This window comes from Orycteropus afer, unplaced genomic scaffold, assembly GCF_000298275.1.
Source record: "Orycteropus afer afer isolate SDZICR_OR568_19922 unplaced genomic scaffold, OryAfe1.0 scaffold00688, whole genome shotgun sequence".
Lineage (NCBI taxonomy): Eukaryota > Metazoa > Chordata > Mammalia > Tubulidentata > Orycteropodidae > Orycteropus > Orycteropus afer.
In genome coordinates this window covers 656532-662813 of record NW_006922275.1, presented here as the reverse complement: position 1 = coordinate 662813, position 6282 = coordinate 656532, and positions in this window count along the sequence as shown.

Below are 6282 nucleotides of genomic sequence, written 5' to 3'. Positions count from 1 at the left end.
AAGTGTTCTGGAATTCCCATTCTTCTCAGTGTGATTCACAATTAGTTATAATCCACTCAGTTGAATGTTTTTGCATAATCTATAAAACACAAGTAATCATCTTTCTGGTATTCTTTCTTTCAGCCAAGATCCACCTGACATCAGCAATGATATCCCTCATTCCATGTCCTCTTCTGAATGCAGCTTGCATTTCTGGAAGTTCCTGTCAATATACTGCTGCAAATGTTTTTTTTAATTATCTTCAGAAAAATTTTACTTGCATGTGATATTCATGATATTGTTCAATATTTTCTACATTCTGTGAGATCACCTTTCTTTGGAATTAGTAATATGGATCTCTTCCAGTCATCTAGCTAGGTAGCTGTCATCCAAATATCTTGGCAAAGATGAGTAATTGCTTCCAGTGTGGCATCCATTTGTTGAAACATCTCAATGGGTATTCTGTCAATTCCTGGAGCTTTGTTTTTGACAATTCCTTCAGTATAGCTTTGACTTCTTCCTTCAATACCATTGGTTCTTGATTGTATGCTGCCTCCCAAAATAGAAGAACATTGACCAATTATTTTTGGTACAATGACTCTGTGCATTCTTTCCATCTTCTTTTGATGTTTCCTGCATCATTCAATATTTTGCTCATAGAATCTTCAATATTACAACTCTAGACTTGGGTTTTTCCTTCAGTTCTCTCAGCTTGAGAAATTCTGAGTTTGTTCTTCCCCTTTTCATATTTCATTATAATAATTGATGTTTGCCATCTCAAACTGCTCTTTGAAATCTTCTGTTCAGCTCTTTTATCTGGTCAGTTCTCGCATTTGCTTTAGCTACTCTCTGTTCAAGAGTAAGTTTCAGAATCTCTCTTGGCATTCATTTTTGTTTTTTCTTCCTTTTGTACCTTTTCAATGACCATTTGCTTCTTTATATGTGATATTCTTGATGTCATCCCACAATTCATGTGTTTTTTGGTCATTGGTGTTCAATGAGTCAAATCTGTTCTTCAGATGGTCTCCAAATTCAGGAGAGATATAATCAAGGTCATATTTGGTCTCTCATGGACTTGTTAAAATTGTCTTCAGCTTCAACTTGAACTTGCATATGAGCAATTAATGGTCTGTTCCACATTTATCTCCTGGCCTTGTTTTGAATAAAGATATTGAGCTTCCCTATTGCCTCTTTCCACAGATGTAGTCAGCCTGAATTCTTTAGTATTTGAGGCAAAGGTTCATATGCTAACACTGTTGATGAGTGCAAAGCCAGGGAAGCAGAAGTAAGAGAAAAAAGTAATGAAACCAAGAAGGGTTTTACTTCCTCAATCCACCATTCCATGTGTATAAAATCTTTAGAATGCTATTATTTCTCTCATTCTTCCTGCCCCCCCCCCGACACACACACCCCTCCAACTCCTGAATTTTTCTAGAGGAGCAAGATTTTATTCCATTTTTTGTTATTGTTGTTAAATTTATTCATTTTATTCTCCCTTCTGCGTATATTTTGGCATTCTGCTTCAAGTTCATTTGTTTGCAGAACTTTTTCAAGCACTTTCTTCAAACTGTGTACATGGAAGGTATAATTTCTGGGTTAGTACTGTTTCCTATATACTGTCTGCACCTCAAAGACATTTTTCAAAGGACAAGTTCACTTTCTTTGGATGGTACTTTCCCCTTCATTATTTCTCCTCTATATTTCTTGTAATCCTTTTAGAACTTCAATTTTTCTTAATCTTGTGACCCAGGCCTTCCAACTTCTCTCGCTTCTTTTTTTCATAGAATTGCTGAGAAATGGAGTAGACTCCTCTAAAGAGGTCCCTTGTGGTCTTGTGGTTGATCCAATGCCTGTGGGAAATCAACATCTCAACATACTCATATCCTATCATCTGCTCAAAAACCTGCAAAATTACAATTACAGCAATCAGGAAATAATGCTGTATGCCATTTAGCCATGATTTCTATTTTTCTTTTTTGCCCCCCTCATTAGTGATATTTCTTCCTCAACAGTGTTACAAACAGTTTCTTTTATTTTTGTCTAGTCATTTCCTTTAATTTGGAAATTATATTTTCTTATTCCAAAAGGTTTTTTTTTTTTTTTTTTTTTAGCAAATGAGGTACCTATAATTGCCTCTCTTTAAATATTATTTTTGGCTTGAAGTTTTACTCTAGTTCCTTCAATAATCCTGCCTCAGCAGGATTAACTGTTCTGGTTCTTGGCTTGGATTTTACTCTTCAAGTTACTTAGATCAGGATCAGTACTATTTTTTTTTGATTACTTACAATTTGCTATTCCCATAGAACTCATTTTGGTCAGATTTTGGTAGTTTTTCTAGAAGTGGCAAGTCAACAAATTGAGGGAACCATAGTATTTTGTCCTAGAAGGTAAATGATTAATCTGGCAGACTATGAGCTCTCTGCTGGTGCAAAGAAAAGATTCTTCACCACATATGCCTTCCCTGGTGTAATCAGCACATAGGCATCCCTGTCTCACTCATATGGACCAGTGCATTCTCATTGGAAGTCTACTGGATCCAGAGAGTTACCTGGGCTGTTTCTATAACCACATGCAATAAGATGCATGCAAATAGCTGCACTCCCATGTTGTTATTGTTCTTAGGTACAGTAGAGTTAATTCTGAATCATAGCAACCCTATGTACAACAGAACAAAACACAGCCCTGTCCTGCCTCATCCTCACAAATCTTGATATGTATGAGCCCATATTTCAGCCACTGAGTCAATCCATGTAATTGAGAGTCTGCCCCTTTTTCTTTTATGCTCCAATTTACCAAGCATGATACCTTTTTCCAGGGACTGGTCCCTTTTTACCTCATGATCAAAGTAGATGAGATGAAGTCTGCCCATTCTGGTATCTAAAAACCATTCTGGCTGCACTTCTACCAGGACAAATTTGTTCATTTTTCTGGCATTTCATGGTATTTTTGGTATTCTCCCCTAACACAACAAGTTGAAAGCATTAATTCTTCTTCAGTCTTCCCACCCATCATCCCATGTTCCCATCCATATGAGGTAACTGAAAGTTCTATACTTGGTTTAGGCACACCTCAGTCTTCAAAATAATGTCTTTGCTCTTCAGAACTTTAAAGAGGTACAGCAGATTTTCTAGTGCAGTAAGACATCTGACTTCTTGACTTCTGTTTCCATGAGTCTCAATTGTGAGTTCAAGTAAAATGAAATCTTTGACAACTTCAATCTTTCTTCCACTTATCATGATGTTGGTTACTAGTCATGAGGAAGAGCTTAAAACACATCCATTTCACCTAACCTTCACCTATTATTGGTGATTAATTTAACTTTTCCAATGCATCTTTTTCACTGGAGTTTTGCCATGGAAAACAGTTTAGTTCAGGGAGTCTTATTCAAAGTAATCAAAGTTTCTTTCAGATGAGTGTGTTATACAGATTATTTTCATAAATTTAAGATCTAGAGGTTACATGTAAATAGAACTACAGTGGGAAATATGCAATAGAAATCTATACAAGAAACAGAGGAGTAATTAATTCAAAAAGAGAAAGGGCAAAGAAAAAACTTTAATGATAAAATGATATACAAACTGCATTTTGAAGGATAAATTGTATTTTTTAGGAATACAGTTGTTCTTAGGTACAGTAGAGTTAATTCTGAATGCTTTGAATTGTCTTCTCCATATTATTATATAATCTATAAAATTTTAATTATATGAATTTTAATAATAAATGAATCACTAGATACCCTCCCACACTAATATAATGCCCTGATGGGTTTAATAATTTAAAAAAAGGCAAACCATTATTCTTTATTCCATTATTGTTAGACTATTTAAGTACTTCTCTAAAATATTTTAATGTTTTTAAATTATTTGGCATTGAGTAACTACATCAACTAAGCCAAATTATTACTCTGAATAAATTAGATTAAATTTACAGAGCACAGTAATTGGTAGTTCTTCCTTTTATCATTGGATACCTTGTTTATTCAGAAAGTAAGAAAGATATTCCTGAAAACAAAACAACTGTTCCTGTTTCCTGATCTATACAAAGTATGGTCCTGGATGAAGGGAGTAACAACAGTAAGTATGGATGGGGAGCATGGTAGCAGAGGATGACCTCATTCTCTCATACATTTATGAGCCTGGAAAATCTAAGATGTAACTTCTTTGTTGTTTTCATTATTATGAACTAGATAGAGGAGAAATTATCTTTAGTGTGCTGTTTAAGAGCATGAATCACACTTTACAAGCCATTCTTATCAGCCCATAATGGAAACTAATCTTCTAATAAGACACTGTGTCTTTCCGTATAATCCAGTGAAGTACACAGCGGTTCAAGCCTTAATAGAAAATGATTGTCTTTTGCTGAGGTGACCTTTTAACCCAAGCTACAGTCCAAGTTTATCTATGTGTTTTATTGGTATGCCTATAACCTTGTTTTCAAAGAATATATAGTATTATTACAAGATATTATTAGACTACTTTTCCATTATTAAAATTAATAATAAAATATGCACAATATAAATAGGCTTTGAATGCCTAACACCAGTGTGAATGATTCAGCATGCGGTAGCACATATCTCACCCAGAACACCTGTCTACACTATATAAATACAATAAATAATACTTTGTATTTCCCTTTGTTTCCTGTTTTTAAAAGGTGAGCCCTTTGAGCTTCACTGGCAATGATGACATTAGCCCTGACTGAATTTGCCAAGGAAAATCACTTGTACATACCAATTTTAATGTTGTTCTCTAAGGTTATATTTAATCCAATTTATTTATAGGTTATAGAGCTTTTCTTATTTGCAGTAAATCTTGCTGAGTCAATATACACATGCATGCACAGACACATACAACACTCAGCTATATATAGTAACAGTAAATAGACAATTTAAACAACATTTTAGGAATACTTAAGAATAATTCTTAAATAACCCTGGAAAGATGTTTCCCTGTGTTTTGTTGACTATGCAAAGGCATTTGACTATGTGTATCATAACAAATTATGGATTGAATAACATTGCAAAGAATGAGAATTCCAGAACCCTTCCTTGTGCTCATGAAGAATCTGTACATAGACAAAAACACAGTCATTCAAACAGGACAAGGATAGGCTGCAAGGATAGGTTTAAATTCAGGGTATGTGTGCACCAGGGTTGTATTCATTTACCATACTTATTCCATCCATATACTGAGCAAATAATGTGAGAAACTGGACTCTATGAAGAACATGGCATGAGGTTTGTAGGAAGAGTCGTTAACAACTTGCAAAATACAGATGACATGACCTTTCTTGTTGAAAGTGAAGAAGACATGAAGCACTTACTGATGAAGATAGATAATCTTCTAATAAGATGCTGTGTCTTTCTGTATAATCCATTGAAGTGCATAGTGGTTCAAGCCTGAATAGAAAATGATAATCTTTTGCTGAGGTGAACTTTTAATCCAAGCTACAGTCCAAGTTCATCTGTGTGTTTTACTGGTACACCTACAAACCTTGTTTTCAAAGAATAGATAGCATTATTACAAGTCATTATTAGACTACATTTTCATTATTAAAAAAATAATAATAAAATATGCACAATATAAATAGGCTTTGAATGCCTAACACCAGTGTGAATGACTACAGCTTTCAGTGTGGATTACACTTCAACATAAAGAAAACAAACATCCTCACAAGTGGATCAATAAGCACCACACAATAAATGGAGAAAAAAATGGAAGTTATCAAGGATTCATTTTACTTGTATCCACAATCAACGTTCAAGGAAACACCAGTCAAGAACTCAAATGACACATTGCACTGGTCAAAACTACTGTTCAAGTTCTCTTAAAAGTTTTAATGAGCAAGGAAGTCACTTTGTAGACTAAGGTGTACCTGACCCAAGCCATGGTATATTCAGTAGCCTCATGTATCAGTTACCTCTAGTGACACTTTAACAAATATACCACAAATGGGATGGCTTTACCAGATATATATATACACACACACACGTACACATACACATAATTATTACAAATAACAAAACATATCCATACCTTCAGTTAGAATATGGTTCAAAATAAATTTGGTCTACTTTATTGAGAGCAAGTGTGTATCATTATCCAGGTAATTTGAACTGAATAAATAACAGCTTAAATAATTTGAAGACCTGAAGTTATTTAAATTGGTTGTCTCATTCCCCTAAGTTAAAGCAAAAATGCATAAGACTGCTTCTGTATATGATTGGCATCATTGATTGATGTGAATGAAGTTATTTGAAATACTAGCAGAACATAATGTAATTCATGCACAAGGTAAGTATAT